This window comes from Sus scrofa, chromosome 7 (assembly GCF_000003025.6).
Source record: "Sus scrofa isolate TJ Tabasco breed Duroc chromosome 7, Sscrofa11.1, whole genome shotgun sequence".
NCBI classification, from domain to species: Eukaryota; Metazoa; Chordata; class Mammalia; order Artiodactyla; family Suidae; genus Sus; species Sus scrofa.
This window is the reverse complement of record NC_010449.5, coordinates 18,225,748-18,247,566: the sequence shown is the minus strand read 5'-3', so window position 1 is coordinate 18,247,566 and position 21,819 is coordinate 18,225,748. Positions and strand designations below refer to the sequence as shown.

Below are 21,819 nucleotides of genomic sequence, written 5' to 3'. Positions count from 1 at the left end.
CCCATAGATTTTCCTGAAAATTAACCACTCTGAATGACTGAGGTAAGCTATTTCTACAGGCATTCTTTTCCAAAGCCAAACCCCACTTTTGGCAACAACTGTGAAAACAAATCTGATTCACAGATGTCATTCAAGTGAAGTTAATTCTTAAGTTCAAAACTTTATGTGTGGTTCCCCAGCCTCAACCTTGTAACTACTCACTGGAACATCTCATCGGTTCAGGATGAGAAGGACCTGTGTGGTCCTCATATCCAGTGTTAATGTACGAGTCAGAACAAGCCTGAACCTGACAAAGCATCATTTCCAAATCACGGACGCTAGGCAAATACAGAGAGCTGAAAAATGTGAGGGGTTCTCCTCTGGTGCAGTGTGTTAAAGATCTGGCATTGTCACTGCAGTGGCCCAGGTTGCTGCTATGGTGTGAGTTCAGTCCCTGGCCTGGGAACTTCCACATGCCATAGGTGCAGCCCCAAAAAATTAAGAATTGTTTTTTAGCTTTTAAGTTGTGACAAGCTAATAATCAGTTTACTTTGGCAATGTAACTTTTATACATTGATGAGATGAGGCCTAGAATACAAAAAAATCTTGATTTTAATCTCTACCTTTTTCTGCCGTATTCTAAAAATCACATAACATCTAAAGTGGTATTCTACTGGTAAGAGATTTAGTGTACACAATCTAGTACTGATGGTCAGTATATTCTGTTTCTTTTCGTTAATTTATTTGACATAAAAATATCATGTATATGGCATATACATAATGAGATTTAGAGGCCATTGTAATGAGGGACACATTTACTTTCTAAAAATGTCATTTTTGCTTTATAGTTTGTGGTGAAACACATGTCGTCTTAATATGTGTACCATATTTTATTACATGTCAATTATGATATTGAGGGAAGAAGGTATTATTCTATGACCCACTACACAAGGTTTTTTAGGAGATCATTGCACTGTATGTTTCAGAGAAAAGTTCAAAAAATTTTAGAGTGAAATTATTTCTTGGATTTAAAGGTATTACTCACTGCTATTTTACAAAGCAATGTTCATCTCATGTGTCGCTCCTACTGCCAAGTTGTACTTAGTTTAGGAGCCTTGGGGATACTAGAAAAACAAATAAATAAAAGGATTGTTTAAAATTAGTATTTGATTGAAGTAAGAAATCCTGAAACCCTAGATTCCAGGTGGTGGAAAACTAGATGGCACCTGAGCACTAAGGGCAAAATTCAAACAAAGGTATAGATTTGATCCAGGCCTTCTTTACATGCAACAAATTTGCCATGCTTATAAGAGATATAACTTTATCAGCTTGACTGATTTTAGTATCATATATCTTTCTTTTTCCATATTTTCCCCTTCTTTGGAGGTGACTATGTTATTGACCCTGGGAATCGTTGCAAGTAAAGGGTATAAGCAATGAAGCAAAATCTCAAGAAGAATAAATCAGAAACTGCTTTAGACTCGATGTTTATGACTTATAAATCTTATTTCTGTAATATTTATATGCTCAAGTAATATGCTCAAGTTAATTTTGTAAATTTTATTATTGGATGCTATTTTCATAAATTAGTATTTTTTGAGGGGATTGCTCATTTGCTTCTATCCTAAGACATTAGCATGTGAAAAAAAAAGAGAGATGGGGCTAACTGGGAGAGAGGAAGGGGGGTCATGACTAACAGTTCAGCTTACTTTGTTCTAAATGTTCTACATGTATTACTTAGTCATCACCCACCCACACACACACCCCCACACCCAGAAAACATATGATACTATAAAAGTAGGTAATATTAGTCTCCTAATTTTACATATGAGGAAACTGAGGAAGAAAGACTTAAAAGTGACTTGCCCAAGAATACCTGCACCATAGCTGTGGCAATGCCAGACCCTTAACCAGATGAACCACAATGGAACTTCCTAGAGAATATATTTTTAACCACTGTACTATTATATTAAAGGAATATCCTTCATAAGTTAAATATTAGAGTTCTGTGAGGAGCATGGTAATAACATTCAACTATTGGCCTCAGTAAAGCAGACCTCAAATTCCTCTGCTCAGAAAATCTGTGAAGAGGTTGTAAGAGCTAGGATGTGTCACCCCATCTCTACACTGAATTTTTTTTTCTACCGAAAATAACTGAGTTGAGTAAATGATGTATCTTTTATCAAGACTCTCTTTTGATTGCATGTTATTTAACTATTTTGCAGTTCTGATATTGCATTCATACACAGGAAGAGTGACCCATGGTAATAAATGCAAAGAGTTTTCTTCTGAAAATGGACTCACAAAGGAAGCTGAAAATATTAAACAAAAATTGTGGTTGATTTATTCAGTTAATCCTATAGTTCTAAATAAAAGTTTCAGTGTAAAAAGTACAAGATAATAGTATAAATGGAAACATTGACAAGAGACATTTATAATAGTAACACTGAACAATATGCATTATTTTATTCATGACCAGTGTGGATTTTTTCAGCCATTATTTCACCCTGGTTCTTACTGTGAAAAGAGAAAAGTCTACCAGAAGCAAATGAAGACAAATTACAGAAGCATACATATTTAAATGCCAAAGCCTACTACAAAGTTATTTTCCCAAAGTGAAAATCTATAATACCTTCACAATGTATGCAGTTTTAAATTGTCTTTGTTTCAATATGAAATAGTGTATTATTTTGACCCATGTGTTTTATTAAATCCAATTGCTGTTGATATTCAAATTGCAATATTTCACTTAGGTCTGTTGGACTTTAAACTATTCTTTGTTCCCAAATATACTTGTACATATTGAATCATGGTAAACTATAAAATTTGACAATCTGAAATTTTTTTTTTCTATCAGAAATCCCTCTAGGATTTTATTAACAATAGCAAACTTTGCTTTATTATACATTATTATTTATACACTTTTGAAGCAACTTCTCCTACGTAGGATTCAAAAGCATGTGTCAAAGTGATAGGCAGATAGTTGGGAAATTGCTTGCTAAGGTAGGGGTATAGATCCCTGATTAATAACTTTCCAAGATATTTCAATAGCCAAGTTCAATTTCAATTAAAGCTGTTGAAATGCCCAAAATACCGAAACATTTCTTTCCAGGATTGTCCTGATATATCTGTTCTGTCTTAGAGTGGGATTCACTTGCTACTTTTTCTGTTATCAGTATCTAGCCATCTTCCCTCACATTTCCTCTCTGGGCAGTCTGTTGGCCCAGCTCAATTAAAGGACAAATCCATTGCAGTCTGCATCGTAGGAATTATAATGAAGTCAGCTGTCAAACTCCTATCTCGCAGCTGCCCCTCTGTGGGTAATCTGATGGCCACTTGTCAGCTGTTTCACCCAGTCAAACACAGACAAAGGGTCTCTGATGGCCTGCTTTATTCTAATCAATCTACACGAAAGCAGATGTTGAAATCCCAATAGGAAAAGGTGTAATTTGATTTAGCATTCAGAACTGCCTTCTCCTATTGATAGATCCGAGCTCTCTGAACTTGTGTCCTTTTGCAACCATGGGGCAAATACCTTTGTGTTTATTTATTTTCCTCATTCTGTCATTAAAAATAATTCTTTAGAATAATATTTTGGAGGACAGGACATTACCCAATGAAATATAACAGAATATCATAAATTAATTGGTCTTTCAAGGTGGAAAAAATCTAGGTGACTTGGGTTTTGAAGGTGATATCTATAATTTTCTAAATATGCTAAAGTGAGCCAGACGAACTTGTGAGATGTTCATTTATTCTTCTATGTTTTTCTTTATTTTCTGCCAAAAAAAGTTTTTTTCCCTTAATTAGGCAGAAGCCATTAAGCATGACTAGATTAAGAGAAATAAAAATGATTAATACTAATTATACCCAATTACAGTCTGTTTTCCATTCTCCAATCACAAAAATTAAAGTTACCTGTTTTCTTAATGATTTTTCTTTTAAAACAATAACTTAAATCAACACACATACTATTAATTGTATTCAGAACTTTAAAAAACATGTGATTTTGATTATACAATCATTAACTCTGTCACTGTGACTATAGCAGTTATATTTCCTAACTTCAAAATAAGACACATATCTAGGAAAATCTAGCTTCAAACAAGATGGTTTGTCTTTTTATTACTGATGATCTATAATTTCCATTTCTAATGTCTTTCTGAAGGTGGTAAATTCTTCTTCATATTTTTCAAATATTGAGTACATGGAAATAATTATTTCTTGAAGATATGATCATAAAATAGACTAAGGGAGCCAGACCACTTATCTTAAATCTGCAAAAATAGGAATAGGAATATTTATGATTGCATATTTGGGTCCATTTATATGGAAAATTAGTGACTTTCCCCAACCCAAGTCCTGCTATTAATTTATTAAATTATCTTCACTTCAAGCATTTTGTTTAGATTAATTTTGACTCAAGTTCTCAAAATATAAACTTTGTTTTTATGAGGTTTTTAAATGTCAGCATAATATTGAAATTCTGATGTGCAAAAGGAGTATATATTTTCCCTGCATATCAAGTTGCTGAAAGACATTTTTCAGTGACTTGTTATTAAATGTGCAGATAGTTTAAAATAATCAATATCTTTCTTTGAATGGAAAAATATCCTAGAATAAAACACTGCCCCAAGTATTTCAATTGCTGATACTGGAAGAAGTACAGAGAGATAATGTGCAATTATAAGAAGCTAAGGCCAAACCTTTGGATACAAAACATTCAATGACATTTGATAAGAAAAATCACAGCCAGTACTAGACAAAATGGGCTACTTTAGAAACCAGTATATTTTTTAAATTTTGGAATTCAATACTGCAGGTCTTCTCATATTAAAATAGTTACTATGGATGCTTTGCTGTTTGAAGATCAAGATTGGCTGTAGTGTGTTTATATCAAACTTAAACCAAAAGTTATATGTAAAAAGAAGAAATGATATTATCAGCATTCTACTACCATTCCTTGTAAAATCATATCTGCCTACATTTTTGGTCTGAAGTTGCTTTGTTCTAATGGAAAAGAAGTCTGTCATAAAGATAAGAATGAAAACTTTTAACTGCCTTTGGGTGTATGAAAATGGGGGAGGTAGGGTGAGGAGGGAGTTGGCCCTGTAATTTTTGTCTATTACCCTAACTTAGGAACAAAAGAGTCATGGACTCTGAGATAACTTCCTTCTCAAAAAAAAAAATAATAATAATATATATATATGTGTGTATATATATATTTTTTTTTAATGCCTTATTTTAGGGAAAAAATACATATGTAAAAATTTAGGTAGCTCAATTTTCTCCTATGCAAATTGTTCTTAAAGTTTGTTTGGGACTCCTGGGAATTCTTGAGGTCCTTTTACAGTATCTGTGAGGCCAAAACTACTTCATAACAATACTAAAGTGCTATTAGCCCTTGTCACTCTAATTTCTCTTGAGTATAAAGTGGAGTTTCCTGAGTAGCTAATGAAACGAGCACTGGATATTCTGTTTTTTAAAATTCCTCAATTTTAACTTCTAATATAGTAAATAACAATAGATATAACCCAGATAAACAGAAGCTCTTTGGGATCTTCAGTAATGTTGAAGAATTTTACTAGGGACTGAATTTTGTGCCACCTCTACCCCCCAAATTCGTATGTTGATGCCTAACCCCCAATGTGACTGCATCTGGATATAAGGCTTTTTAAGTAGGAAACTGAGGTTAAGTGAGGTCATAAGGGTGGGGTTCTAATCTGATAGCATTAGTGGCCTTGTTAGAAGAGGAGGAGGGATGTCTCTCTCTTTACACACAAACATACACGTATGCACGCACACCCCAAGGAAAGGCCACAAGCAGCCACACAGAGAAGGTGGCTATCTACAAACCAAAGGGAAGTCTTCACTAGAACCTGACCATGCTGGTTCCCTGATCTCAGAATTCCAGTCTTCAGAACTGTGAGAAAACACATTTCTGCTTAAGCCACCCAATCTAAGGTATTTGGTTATGATGTTCTAAGAAGATTAAGTGTAAAGGGCTCTTGCAACCAAAAATCCTGAGAACCACTCATCTGTTTTGATAAAGCTATGATAATGTAGCCCCTTCTAAGCTCAAAGGAGAAAATCAAAATCCATGACTTACTTTGGTTACAGTTATGTTTTTGAAGAAAACAGGTAGTATGTTGCACTGATATGTGTTTTAAAATGCTGGAGACCTTGCCATAATAATGTATTATGAGAGAAATATGTAATAGCCCCCACTTGCTAAAAAATTCCTTTTTCTTTCTTCCTTTTTTTGGCTGCACCCACGGCATGTGGGAGTCCCAGGGCCAGGAACTGAACTCAAACCACAGCAGTGACTTGAGCCCTGCAGTGATAATACCAGATCCATAACCCACTAAGCCACAAGAGAACTCCTACAAAATTCTTGACTGTGTATCAACCTATTCTTGGGGGCCTCTATCTACCCATTTGACAATATTTTCTACTATCCCTCATCATTAAACCTCTTCTTTTTAGAAAGTAACTGTAAACTCCCTTGGGTACACATTGCTTCAACATATGAACTGGGGTTGTAAATTTTCAAAGTACTATAAAATCAATTTGTTTTCTAAGTAACCTAGACATTGTCTTCTTCCCTAAACACAAATTGTGTTTATAGTTTTATTTTTTATATCATGGCATAGATAAACACAGGTCACATCTATATTTGAATTAGGACCAATTTGAGGAAAATATTCAGGGCCACTGAAATGCTTCATGAGGGGGACATTATGCCAATATAAATTACAATTATGGTGATGATCAATATTTATGTTGCCTCTGCTAGTCGCCAGAGCACATTCTGTGGCATTCTGAATAAGCGGGCTTATTTATAAGAATTGCTGTCTGCGGCAAGCTATTGAGTGACTCACGATCATAATATCATGACACTAATGCAGGCTGAGTGATGATCGGTTTCCACTTCAGTGATGATATAGTTGTGGATGGCCCAGTTTCAACAAGCAGAGGAAACTCATTATCTTTATTTATCAGATATCATATGTTGTTGTCACCTTTCTATGGAAAAGCTTTGCCTTCCAGGTGAACTCAATAAGAAGACAACTGAGAAATTGACAGGTAATGCCTTTTTTTAGTGGTGCTATTACTGTTGTTTTATTTCTAACTAACTAGACAAGACACTGGGTTTTTGTGATTTGCTTTTTATTTGTTAAAAAATTGATTTTGACTTATTTGATATAAAATCAGGCCAGATATATATTGAATATTGCTAAAATTTGCCCTAAGCATTTGATGGTGAAGAAGACTTAGAAGTCAAGATGGCACCTTCTTGTAGCCCTGGAAATGACGCAGAAGTAGGGTCTAAAGATGAAATCAGGTAGGGGCTTGCCCTAAGTCTAGCTGGATGAAATCAGGCTTTCAGGGCCTCAGGGCAAACCAGCCACAAGCACATTTACTTGTTAAAGGTATGGAGTTAGGAATGCTGATAGGGAAATCACTGGGAACACTGTTTCCCTCCGGCTCTTCTCTCGCAATTGACTTAGGTTGAAAATCCATCTATTGCAGGTAACTGAAAGGACACTGTATCCCACACAGGTAAACATAATGTAGTGGAGAAAAAACTTGAGATTTAGCATCAGAACACATGGATTTGAAAATCAGCCGTAGTTTTACTGCATGTGTGACAGTATATGTTGGATGAGATCCCTCAGTTTCTCCATAATTAAGATAAGTATCATGATAAAGCTAATGCATAAAGGCATACCTAGGAGATGATGAAGGTTCAGGGCCAGACCACCACAGTAAAACAAATACTGTAAGAAAGCAAGTCACTCAAATTTTTTAGTTTCCCAGGCACATTAAAGTTATACTTACACTGTAGGTAGTCTATTAGAAGTACAATAAAATTATGTCTTAAAAAAACGATGTGAATACCTCAATTAAAAATTGTAACTATTGGGAGTTCCCGTTGTGGCTCAGTAGTTAATGAATCCGACAAGGAAGCATAAGGTTGTGGTTTGATCCCTGGCCTTGCTCAGTGAGTTAAGGATATGGTGTTGCCATGAGCTGTGGTGTAGGTCGCAGACACGGCTTGGATCCCACGTTGCTGTGGCTCTGGCATAGGCTGGCGGCTACAGCTCCAATTAAACCCCTAGCCTGGGAACCTCCATATGCCGCAGGAGGAGTGACCCTAGAAAAGGCAAAAAGACAAAAAAAAAAAAAAAAAAAAAAAAATGTAACTATCAGAGTTCCTGTTGTGGCTCAGTAGGTTATGAACCTGACTAGTATCCATGAGGATGTGGGTTAGGTACCTGGCCTTTCTCAATGGGTAAAGGATCCAAAGTTGCTGTGGCTGTGGTGTAGGCCAGTAGCTGAAGCTCCAATTCAACCCCTAGCCTGGGAACCTCCATATGCCACAAGTACAGCCCTAAAAGCATACCCCCCCAAAAAAAAAAAATTAACTTTGATTTCAGTTTTCAGCAAGTCCTAATTTTTTGCAAAATAATATTAAAGGTCACTGATCACAGACACCATAACAAATGTGATAATAATGAAAAAGCCTGAATATTATGAGTATTAGCAAAATGTTATACAGAGACATGAAGTAGCAAATGTTGCCAGGAAAATGGCACTATTCAACTTGCTTGGTGCAGATTTGCCCCAAACCTTCAATGTGTTAAAATAAATAAATAGATAAAGCACATTATCTGTGAAGCCTAGTAGACTGAAGCATGACAAAATGAGGTGTCCTGTACTTCATGTAACAGTGAAAGTTGTAGACTGAACACTTTTTGGTTTCTGGTTCCAGCCCTGTCATAGACACACTGCCTCACTTTGGGAGAGTTGCTTGGTATCTTGAATTGCAGCCTGTTCAATGTAAAGAGAGGATTAAAATCACCTTGCTCACAGAGTTGCTGTTGTGGCAAGGGATTAAAGTAATGGATGTAAATTGCTGAGCTTTGTATCTTCCGGATACTTAAATACTCAATAAATGTTCAACATTCATTTTTTTCCTCCAATTCTACAGGTTTCTAACACTTTAGAAACTACCAACAAAGCCAATATTTTCTCAAGCCTGTGAAGTAGACACAATGAGATACTGTAAATGAAAGTACTTTGATTGATTAGAATATTAGGGAAGTGGCTATAGCTCCCACATACACAGAATGATGTAGGACAAATTGTAAGTGTTTTAAAGATAAATACAATTTTAATGTCCATCAACAGATGAATGGGTAAAGATATGGTATATGTATATATATGTATATATATATAATAGAATATTAGTCACATTAAGAAAAAGCTTGCAGAGTTCTCTGGTGGCCAAACAGTTAAGGATCTGGTGTTGTCACTTCTGTGACTAGTGTCATGGCACAAGTTTGATTCCTGAACTGGTAACTTCATGCTGCAGACACAGAAAAAAGAAAAGGAATAAAAGCTTGCTGTTTACAAAGACATGGATGGACCTGGATAGTATTATACATAATCAAATAAATCAGACAAAACAAATACTATTAATGACTTCACTTATATGTAAAATATAAAAAACAAAACAAATGGACAAATATAATAAGCAAAAACAGACTCAAAGATTTAGAAAACAAGTTAGAGGTTACTGGAAGGGAGAAAGATGGGAGGGTAGATAGGTGAAGAGGATTAAGAGGTACCAACTACCAGTTATAAAATAAAAAAGCTTTATAAGGAGATGTGATGTACAGCACAAGGAATATAGTCAATATTTTACAATAATTTTAGGGTGTAATCTGTAAAAATATCAGATTACTATGTTGTACACTTGAAACCAATATAATATTGTAAGTTATACATCAATGAAATAATAACTACAATTTTAAAAAGAAATTGTAGATGTATTAGTTTTTAAATAACACATGTTGGCTGTAGAAAAGCTTTCTCTTATCCATTTGTGATTTTTTCCACTATCTCTACTAATTTTCTAAGCTTAGCATTTTAAAATGTGTGTATCCTGATTATTAGTTTCATTACCCCATTATTGAGTTTTCTCCCAACATTTGTTATTATGGTAACTACTACTGAGCATAAATTTCTGAGTGTGTTATGTTCATATGCATATACATTTCTATGTATATATGTGTCTGTATACATATTGAGGATGAATTCTTAGAATGGAGATATTAGATCAAATACATAAACACTTTGATCATCATCAATCTGCCTTTTAGAGAACAGCCAATATTGCTCCCCTACTAACCTCAACCAGTATATCGTTCAAGTTCAGAAACAGACCTCCAGAATCAAGTCTGAAAGTCCAGACTGAAGGGGAGGAAGAGTGGAATAGATGCCTGTTAATATCAACTGCCCCCTCACTATCACTTAAGATTAACTTCAGTCATTTTTGTATACATAGTCATGGCTTTTCTTCCCTATGATCTTGTTCACTTGGGTTTTGCTGGTCCAATCACTGATAGAAGTGATGGTATGAGTTATTATTCACTTCTCTGCACCAGCCATAATTACTCCAACTCCACATCTTAACCAAAGGATCTCAGGGAAACCTTCCCTTGTTAGTGAGCCAGTCGCCTCTCCTCAATGCTCCCACAGCACCCTGTTTTCCTACCATTGATAATGTTTACAATTGTTTTCAGCATTGGATTTTCCTATCAGTAGTGAAGTTTTGAAAAGACAGACACTGCCTTTCTTGGTCATTGTTATATCTCCAGAGTCTGTCATAAACACAGTCTCTAAAATGACAGTGGAATGAAGAACAGAATAAATGAATATCTAGATGAATGAATACTCAAGGTCATATTTAACCCCTTTCATGTTTGGAAATGTGGAACTGCAGAGGTTAATAACTTGAGAGTCATGCAGGCAGTTAAGTGGTGATCGTCATCTGACAAGCGTGAGTACATAACTACTTTTCATTGGAACCCAAGTAACCCGTGGTTTCTAATCATACATAAAGTAGAGACAATCACAGAGGAAGACAGAGATTCCAAAGACAGGAAAAGCAGTGCGGAAATTGAAGTCAGATTTAATTCACAGCTGAAGAGGCTTGATCTTTACTTCAAATATTCTAAAATACTGAATCAACTATCTTAAGGGGGGGGCATCCATTTGTTATTTAATTTTTAATTCTATAAACAATCCATATTTACCAAAAACTTACAAAGTACAGAGAAGCATACATCAGAAAATCGGTATCACCTGCTTCAAATTTTTCTGGACAGACTTCTTTTACATAAAATGTATTTGAATATTTTTGCACAAAGGCAAGAGAATACTCTAGATGTTTTTTTTAAAACTTTCTTTCCCTTGCAATTAAACTACATCTTTCTTTACTTCTTTGAGTCAGTACATGTACTTCTGTAACAATATTCCTAATAATTTTATAGAATTCAATTATGATTTTACGTTGTCATTTAAATTCAATTAACTACTGTTGTTTCTAATGTTTTGCTACTACAAACAAAGCTGTGATGAAAATATGTGTATTTGGAGTCCGTATAGTCTTATTTTAGGAAAAATTCTTCCATGTTGAATTGTTAAGTAGAAAATTCTTATGCATTTTTGTAATGCTTTTGATACTGTATTCTAAGTTGTTTTCCAGAAGGATGGAAGTAATCTACACTTCTGTGAAAATATGTATTAACACTGTATCTCTACTCTCATCTCCAAAACCTAAGCACACTGAGCATAAAGCACTCTTTAAATTTCTAATTTGATATGCAACATGAGATCTGTTAGGGATTTAACCCATAATGTTTGACTTCTGGTGTATTTACATGTGTGAATGTCCTATGTTTTGGGTTTTTTAAATTGTATTATTATTATTTTATTTATTTATTTATTTATTTATTTGGCCGCACCTATGGAACATGGAAGGTCCCAGGCCAGGGACTGAATCTGAGCCACAGCTGCAACCTATGCCATAACTGCTGCAATGCCAGATCTTAACCCATGGCACTGGGCTAGGGAATCAAACCAGTGCCACAGCAGTGGTCCAAGCCACCACAGAGATAATGCCAGATCCCTAACCTGCTGCACCACAGCAGGAACTTCAGAACATGTGAATGTTTTTTTAACACATTCATAGCACATATTAATGTGTATGCTACCTCTTCCTAAGACTAGTGATTAGCCCAGTGTATGGTTATCACAGTAATAACAGAGGTACAAGAGAGCAAGAAAAATACTCAAGCCTTCTTGAAATCTAGACTTAGACATTGTGACCAACCTAATTCTGCTTGAGAGGGTGTGCCATATGTCCCAATTCAAAGCCTGCTTGTGCAGGATGTCATCAAGACATTTCTTGGCAGGGGAGATGGTTAGAGCAAAAGCAGAATTAAAGCTTACAATCTCATCTACCTCATTCAGTGTTGTGATGATGTTTCATGAGGTTTCAGTGTTTTTACTCCTATCCTTTTGAACAGATTCCACACCAAAACAGAAGGTGGGAAATCCACATATCACCAGGAGCCAGAAGTAGCAGAAACTGCAAAGTACTTCAGGAGCATTAGTGCCCAAGGTGAAGGAAAGTGTCAAGCTGACCTATGGACAAATCAAACCTAATCTAATAAACTCTATGCCACACAAATTAAGCATCTATTTTTTCTTTTCTTTTTCTTTCTTTTTTTTTTTTTTGTGTGTGTGTCTTTTTAGGGCTGCACCTGTGGTAGACTAGGGGTTGAACTGGAGCTGCAGCTGCTGGTCTATACCACAGCCACAGCAATGTGGGCTCTGAGCCACATCTGTGACCTATACCACAGCTCATGGTAACACTGAATCCTTAACCCACTGAGCGAGGTCAGGGATCAACTCACATCCTTATGGATACTAGTTGGGTTCCTTTACACTGTGCCACAGTGGGAACTCCCAAATTAAGCATCTTTTTGGATGAATTTGATTCAGTCTCTAGTTTGATACCCTGGTTAAGCTAAATACCTTCTTTTACTATACCCTAATTTGCTTACCCTCGTATTTCTTGGCAGACATAATGGTAGAATTCACTTGGTTTTACCCAAAATTCGGTGTACTTTATGAAAACATAGTGAACTTTACTGTATGCTTTTGCAAATATAGTGAAAATTGATTTAAGACTCATCACCTTTTAGATTCCAATATATTTTAACATGTTCTTTGATAAGAATCCAGCAGCACTCAATGTAATTTTTAAAAATCACTAAAATTTGCAGTGTTTCCTCTTAGTGTCTTGGAAGCAAGTATGAAGAAAACTCCCCTGCTGGGCTCAGATTAGATTCAAGGGGCAAATGGAGCTGATTCTCAAAGTCAGACGCCCGTAGACATTTCTTTCTTCTATCAATCTCCCTTGGGCTTTTGTGTGGAGAGTTTTCTTTTTACCTTATTTGTTTTCTGTCATTATTTTCTGGCGCAAATCCAGCTAGGGTGTAGTGTAGAATGGTTAGGATTTTTTTCTATCCAGCCAACCACATGAAATCTCTGCTTTCATCCACTTAATTCTCTCCTAGGACCTTTCCAAAACAGAAGGTGACCTACAGCTTATTTTTAACTCTTACTCATTCAACAAACACCAGAAAAAGAAAAATTCAAGAAACACCCAATCCTCATTGAATTTAAAACCAAGAATTTTTCTTCAAAATTAGCCCACAGTTTGATCAGGTATTATAGAAAGTAGCAGTGTTAGCTGACGGGCAAGAGATATTTTCTAAGTCTGACTAATGGCTTTGCAGCCATGCCATCCGCCTACTGTATAGCACTGAGGGACTTATTTAACACTTCTGTGTCTCAATTTGCTTTATGTAGAAATGGGATAATAGTAGCAAATTATCTCACATGAGTATTCTGGAATTCACCGACATGGCAAATTAGCTATTTTTCATCCATCAATAAGCTAAGACTTTTGGTTGCAGTGGAAAGCAGGAAAGTAGGCTTGCGTCGTAAAAGAGATGGGTTCTATTATTGACTCACAAAGAGTGAATGGTCTTTTCCACCCATTCTGGAGTTATGTTTCCTTCCCAAAGAATGAGGAGTTTAAACTACAGGATATCTAAAATCCCTTACAGTCTTATACTCTCATTCTGGTATAATGAGAGATAGAATGATAGGGGCCATTTATTTATCCCAGAAAAATTACAAAAGAAACCATTCATTTGATTCAAAGTTTTCTTGGTTTGGCCTGACTGAATGTTTATTAGGACTCAAAAAGGAGAGTTTAAAAATTCTTTTGACTCCAAGTCTGTTGTGAAAAAATTTAGTTTCATTTATCAATAGTAAACCTGATAGTGAAAAAAAAAAATTCTATGAAAAATCTCAATTGGTTTGGAATTTAGGGAAGGAAGATACACCATACTGGTCATTCTTAGCAGATACCTGCTTCTATCATTTGTAACTCATTATTCATTTCAGGCTCAAAGTCATTCTTAAAAGTTTTATCATGAACTATCAGAGTTTTAGTGCATAAATGGAAAATGAAATGAATGAAACTATGTTTAAATGAGAAACTATCTCAAGGCTTTAGTTATGATTATAATTAGCTCAAAATTTTCTTTCCAAGAGAAATACCACTTGTGTTATGTATCACTTGGTCAGTTAATTTTCTTAAATAAGATGATAAAATGATAAATATTATAACATCAGAAACCCAGGACATATGACATTATGTATACATTCTTATTAGGCTGTCAAACTACTAATTTTATTTCAAAATAAGAACTGACTTCCAAAATTACCACCCTGTATTACAAAATATATATTCTGTGGCAAGGGAATAATTTTATGAAATCAACTAATATTCAAGATGCACACAAGCTTAATACAGCTAAGTTATAAGCAGTTAGCAGAGAAAATCCCACAGCTATTCTATTAATGAATAACAAACTAGTGAATTTAATATTGACTTTATGTTGACAAATAGAAATACTTTGAGTATTGCCTTTCAAAACAGAGCAAGATAAAAATGTTTTAAGATGAGACCAAAGCTGACAGGTTGCCACTGAAATGCCTTTACAAAAGCTGTTTTTCAGAAAGTACTTTAACTGCAATAAAAAAAAAAATGGCCTAAACTATAAGGAATAAAATACAAGAAGAAATGATGAAAAAATAAATGAGTAGAATGTATGTTAAGCTGCCAATATATTAATGCTTAATGAATTGCCCCCAATGAAGAATTAAATAGATAAAAATGGTATATAAATTGATAGTGTTAATTATAAGTGTTGAAATGTCCCTGTATTTTTTTCATGGTGGGAATGGTGGGATGGGACATTTTATGACTAGATAGTTATAGACTCTGATAAGTATATATAGCTAAGTAATTATAGTAAAATTTCAAGAATAAATCATAAATGGCTAGAAATAGATTGGATATATTAATGGTATAGAATGAGAAAAAGGAATCAAACTAGGCAAGAGATCAATTTTAAAAATCTGGATAAAAGAGAGATTAAAAAAAGAGGAGACAGAAATTCCCATCATGCCTCAGTGGTAATGAACCCGACTGGTATCCATGGGGATGCGGTTTCGAGCCCTGGCTTTGCTCCGTGGGTATATATCCAGCATTGCCATGAGCTGTGGTGTAGGGCTTGGATCCTGAGTGGCTGTGGCTGGTGGCTGCAGCTCTGATTTGACTCCTATGACTCCTAGCCTGAGAACTTCCGTATGTTGCAGGTGTGGCCCTTTAAAAAAAAAAAAAAAAAAAAAAAGAGAGAGAGAGAGAAGAAAAACACAAAGAAAGCTGGTTTAAAATAAGTTTACTTTTTGAAATATCACATGATTATATATGTGACTATTTTTAAAAATTTAACTTGTTTTAGCCAGGTTTGCGTTTTCCTGCTGTTCACATATCATATATGATAGATACATATTTTAACATTTGAATATTAACATTTAAAAATATAAGACCATAGTGTAATTGAAAATATAAGACCATGGTATGATTGGAAATATGGAGAAAAATATGGAAAACATTAGCCAAAAGAAAATCAGAAGTGTATTTATATCAGAAAAGATAAGACTTTAAGATGAAATGGTCTTTAGGGTAGACAAAATAAATAGCTTTAAAATATATAAAGCAAAAAATGTATAGAATTATAGGGATAAGTTAAAAAATATTGTCAGTTATTCACAGGTCTTGCATTTCAAAGCTTGATAAAAGATACAGAAATAACACAATTAACCTCAATTTAGCAAATTTTTGTTTATTGCCTTTTTTTTCTTTTTTCTTTCTTTTTTTTTTTTTTTTTTTTTGATTTTTAGGGCCACACCTGCAGCATGTGGAGGTTCCCAGGCTAGGGGTAGTGTTGGATCTACAGCTGCCAACCTACACACCACAGGCACAGCAACAGCAACACCAGGTCTGAGCCACATCTGTGACCTACACCACAGCTCACAGCATTGCTGGACCCTTAACCCACTGAGCAAGGCCAGGGATCAAACCTGCAACATCATGGTTCCTAGTCAAATTTGTTTCCACTTTGCCACAACAGGAACCCCTATTGCCTTCTTTCTTAAAAACCTATTAAGATACAGTTTATATACCATATATTTCAACTGTTTTATCAAGGAAGAAATAATAGAAAATTTTAAATACTTGGGCATTGTTATACAGTTTGAAACTACAAAGGGTGGAAATCACCTACCTGTCTGTCAATGAGGAACTTATCTATGGAACATAAAATGTAATATTAGAAACAGCTCTCTATGTAAGCACTGTTCTAATAATAAATCTGGTGGCGGGTTTTTAGGTAGAAGTAAAGGTATTAACTTAATTCCTTGGAACAAAATGAAATCCATAACTATTACTTCATCTGCATGACCATTTTTTATAGTTAGTGACTTTTTTAAAATCTATCTGAAGAGAGATTATACTTTACAGATTTTTATGGCAAATTTTAAGCAGAGACTTCCAGACTAAGAAATAAAAATAATTTTGACAACCAATTTATTTAATAGAGAATTACAATTAAAAGATTTCTTTTTGATTATTCAAAGATGAGAGCTAAATAATACCTCTATGTAGGATTGCATAACTAACTGGAATGCTTATCCTACTGTATTAGCCATCAAGGTAACGATGATATAAGAGACCTTTAGTGCTTATTGAATAAATCATAAGAACTCATTAGAATTGGGTTATTAGAACACTAAAATCCTGACAGCATGATCCAGAGATACAAAAGCACTTCAAGTCAGTTGTTTTCTTAAGAGAGGATTTACATTTTAGAGCAGCCAAGAGCTTCCTCTGCTTACATGTGGAGATTTTACTGACATATATAAGCAATCTCAGTATCCCTGGCTTAAAACAGGATTTACATGTACAGAGACCTTGTGTCCCATATCTCCCAGTCTCATTTGGGGATTACTGTAGGACTGTACATGACTTCACGTAATTATCAAAAGTGAGCATACATATCAAATGCTGCATTTTTTCTATATGTTATCTCACTGAGACAGTCCTAAAAATATTTTTATGTTTAACTGGCTTCTAAATTACTTTGTGTTCCATACTCTATTGGGTTTTAAGTCTATGGAGCAAAAAACCATTAGGAAAAGATACCATTTGGAGGTGAAATAACATTCTCTGAATGTGTCTAACTTGTCAATGGCTGGTTATCTTTTCTGCCCATCAGCATGTATAACCATCATGCAAATCAAACAGCTGTCCATTACTTACTATCACTTTTGCCCCTTTTAAGAGCAGTTTGTGATATTTAGCAAAATGCAAGGTGTCAATGTAATTCAGCAGATCGTTTATGTGACTGCAGAACAGCCCTGTTTAAGGTTATTAAACAAGAATAAGACACAGAATAGACTTCTAATTCAATAGCTTTAGAAATGCAGCAGCAGAGTCTACACTACCACACAGTAAAATCTTGATTATGTTGTCTTCAAGCACAGTAGACTTCCTTAATCACCTGGCATTTCAGGGACCCCAAAAGGAATAGGGTAGCTTTTGAAAGCTAACAAAACCAAGAGATCCAAAGGCTGGACAGTGAAAAATAGACAGCCAAGTGATTGGTCTGTTTTCATCAAACATATTGGTGAAGGTTAGAGAAGATAACTACATAGCTGGAACAAGAGTGCTGTGGTTTGAATCCACTTACTTGAAAAGATTAAGACTTCACAATATATATTGTTAGGAGACTTACAACCACTGAACTTCAAGAAACAATCTATAAATGGAAAATTGTGGCTTGCTATGAAATATAGCGTGTAAAACAAGAAGCAGGAAAATCAGCATTATAGCCTGGAAACAGAGGCTAAGAATATATCCAAATTTGCCCATGTGGCAGATAGTCGAATATTATGGCTCGGTAAATTAATCAGGTGTTTTCTATCTTGGGATATAGCCATTTCTATTATTTTATGCATTCCAGCTGGCTAAATGTGTTAACCCAGATAGGTATTCTTTTTCTTTCTTTCCTTTCTTTTTTTCTTTTTTTTTTTTCCAAATAAATTGATCAACTTCCTAGGTACCATCTTCTCCTTTTCCAAATTTGCACATATAATTAAAAAGAACTTGTTAGTTAGAAGTGACTATTTATTACACATTCCTATGGGTGTATTATCCATGCTGTGCTAAGATTTTGCATGTTTCAAAAAAAATCTAAGAGTTGGCCCTTGTATTTGAATATCCCAGATCCCTACCCCTCCAATACTGCCTCACCTAAGAATCCATTCAGAAATCAAATAAAGATTTTTTTAAAAAGCACAATATATGCAGTGGCTGATTACATTCTTCAGATTAGATGAATGAAGGGATAAATATGCTATTTTGTAAGACCTTGAGGGATAATACCATGCCTAATATCCCTTTAAGTGCAGGTTGTGATATTTAGAAAGTTTAAGGTTATTGGTTAAATTAAGTGGAGCATCTATGTAACTGGGGAACATTTGTACAAGTATTAGCACTGTTTAAAGGTCATAAAATAAGAGCTAAAAAAACACTATGGTTCACAGTTGCATTTTACATACCCAGTCTAATGTCAGATACTGAGAAGGCTTATGATAAATATCAATAAGTTGATTGTTTCTGACAACAGATACTGATACTTAATATGTGAAAATTCATCAGGATTATGTTTTAAAATACTAAATAGATAAATTTTCCTTTAAGTTATATATTTTTGCTTATGTCAGACAAATATGAAGAAAGTAGAATATAGGCATGTGTGTAAAGAAAGAGATGGAAAGACAAACTAAGTGTTGATGTGCTAAATATACATCAGATTCATGAAGTACTGAACATGAGTGAAGTCTTAGTTCAGAACCTATTGGTGACACTCTATACTGACTTTTACGTGTCCCCTTTTTGAGACACGCAAATAAAAAGCCATGGCAGCTTAGCAGGTCATTGGCAAACTACAGGATGGGATCTGACTAGGCGTATCTACCCCTGAGATCTGTTGCTGATAGAGCAAGTTTTTATGTTGGCCCCAGTGCCTTCCATCTGTTAGGATCCCTTGTGAAATCTCCATTCTGGTCCTCAGAAGCACAGCCATCACTGTGGAAGTTTTATATAGCTGAGAACGAGATTGAACACAACAACATTATTGCATAACCTGGAATTCAGGTAGTGTGGGTTAACTAGGTTTCATTATCCCCTGTGGGTCTCATTTTGTGTTCCAAATTAAATAAACCATGTGAATCACTTATTTTAACTTGTCCTGTGGCTTGCCTGTTATACAACTTGAGTGTAACCTGCCTGGTCATGTGCTCAGAGGCTGCCACTGCAACAAAATAATTTCTCACATGACAGAAAGCCATTCCTTCTGCCCAGGAGGAGTAGAAGGGAGCCATATGTGGAGTTTGAGAGCTGATGGATCAGACACGGGGTCCTCACTTTTCTTCTAGGAGAAACCTCAAACTGGGGGAGACATTAGTAATGGCATAGTTCACAGGAGTAGAAGGGAGCCATATGTGGAGTTTGAGAGCTGATGGATCAGACACGGGGTCCTCACTTTTCTTCTAGGAGAAACCTCAAACTGTTGGGAGACATTAGTAATGGCATAGTTCACAACGGTCCTAAGTCAAGCTTTGCCAGAAGTCATTTCAAAAAGAACTATCTGAGGGAATGAGTGGAATGGATGAGAGAATGAATGTCTGGCTCATCTGGTGGCTCCTGGAAGAGGGTTAGGAAGAATGGTAAAACCAGAAGAAAGCTGTGGAGTTAGACTCAGAGCCCAAGAGTCCGGGGGACTTTATGACGTAAGAATAATGGCAGGATAGTGGTCTCCACTTTATACCACAAAATGCCCCAAATGCCACTTGAGATCAGTCCCACCTCTGCAGGTGAGATGTAGTTACCTCATAAGACAAAGGTACCAGAGAGAGAAAGATGACAAAGACCAACCTGAATGCTCTTATCCAGATTTCATGAGGATCTTCAGGTATTTGGAGGGTTTGGAAGATAGACTATTTAAACAAGAGAGACAAAGCCATTCAAGAGTCTATTAAATCCCTGGGAAATTAAGGTCATATTGATTGGGCAGGTTAAATATTTTTATTATTTGCTATTGTCCCAGCTATCCTATAGTATGAGAGCTTGTAAAGAAAACAGTATTGAAAAAAATTTAGGAGCCACATTTTTTTTGTACATATATGTAGTGTGTGTAAATGTTTAGCCCCTTTTATATGGTTTACAAGTATAAAACTTGCTCTTTCTGCATAATAGAGAATCATTAAATTATAAAGCTCTAACTAATCATCGAAAGATAAGCATTCAAGCAGGTCATATACCTCTATTCATGTCTTAAAATTTTTACTTACACACTTGCAATAACATGGAATTTACTACTTCACAAGTAAGCTTAGCTATATTTCCTAAAGAGTGCATTTTTATATTGACCCCAAATTTACCTTTCTATAACTTAATTTCTTGTTCCTAGTTCCACTGTACTCTGGTGCAATGTAGGATAAATTTGTTTGCTTTCTTATCCATATTTATTCAGCAAACATTTATTTAGTGCCCATTTTATAGCACTTGATCTTAGGTGCTAGAGGTTGCTAAAAAGACGTAAAAATTATTATAGGTTCTTCTGGTTCAGATGGTGCTATCTCAAAAAGATCATTGTTCCCATCCTTATAATTCAAACAAGCCAGATAGGTTACATAAGCATACTTTTAAAACATATCAGAGAGAATAAGACCAATGTAAGTCCAAAAGAACAAAATTCTAGAAAGTGATGACTTTTATAAAAGAGAAAAAAATTGTCTTTTACTAAAAAAAAATCTTTCCAAATTTATTGATATGATTTTTATATATGTGTGTATATATATATATATATATATATATATATATATATATATAACATTGTGTAACTTTAAGGTATACAATGTGCTGATCTGATACACATATATGGCAATATGATTATCAATGTAGTGTAAGCCAGCAACTCCATCACATCACATAATAACCATTTCTTTTCTGTGGTGGTAACATAGATTTGTTATCTATAATGGCAATATTATGCTTTACATCTTTAGAACTTACACAACTTCTAACTGGAAGTTTGCAGTCTGATTAACATCTCCCTGTTTCCGTCCCAACCCCTGGTAACTACCATTCTAACTCTCTGCTTCCATGAGTTTGGCTTTTTGAGATTCTACCAACAAGTGCTATCATGTAATATTTCACTTTCTCTGTCTGACTTTCACTCAGCATAATAACCTCCAGGTTCAACCATCTTGTTGCAAATGGCAGGATTTCCTTATTTCTTGTGGCTGAATAACATTCCACTGCACATATATACCACATCTTACTTATCCATTCATTCATTGATAGACATTCAGGTCATTTTTATATCTCAGCTTTTGTGAATAATGCTATAATAAGTATGGGAGTGCAGACATCTTTTCCATATCCTGTTTTCATTTTCTTTGACTATATACCTAAAAGTGGGATTGCTGGATCAT

The 21,819-nt window shown here is 35.0% G+C and overlaps 2 long non-coding RNA genes across 4 annotated transcripts in view; one reads left to right on the top strand and one right to left on the bottom strand.

Moving 5' to 3' along the window:
- Positions 1 to 12,569, top strand: part of LOC106504343 — a 699,971-nt gene extending 687,402 nt beyond the window's left edge. For both annotated transcript variants that reach the window (XR_002346092.1, XR_001297739.2), the window contains one exon: positions 12,360 to 12,569. This is a non-coding gene — a long non-coding RNA (uncharacterized LOC106504343). The remainder of the gene's footprint in view (positions 1 to 12,359) is intronic.
- The window catches only part of LOC106504342, a 629,832-nt gene that overhangs the window by 11,034 nt on the left and 596,979 nt on the right, over positions 1 to 21,819 (bottom strand). The gene's annotated exons all lie outside the window — the stretch shown is intronic.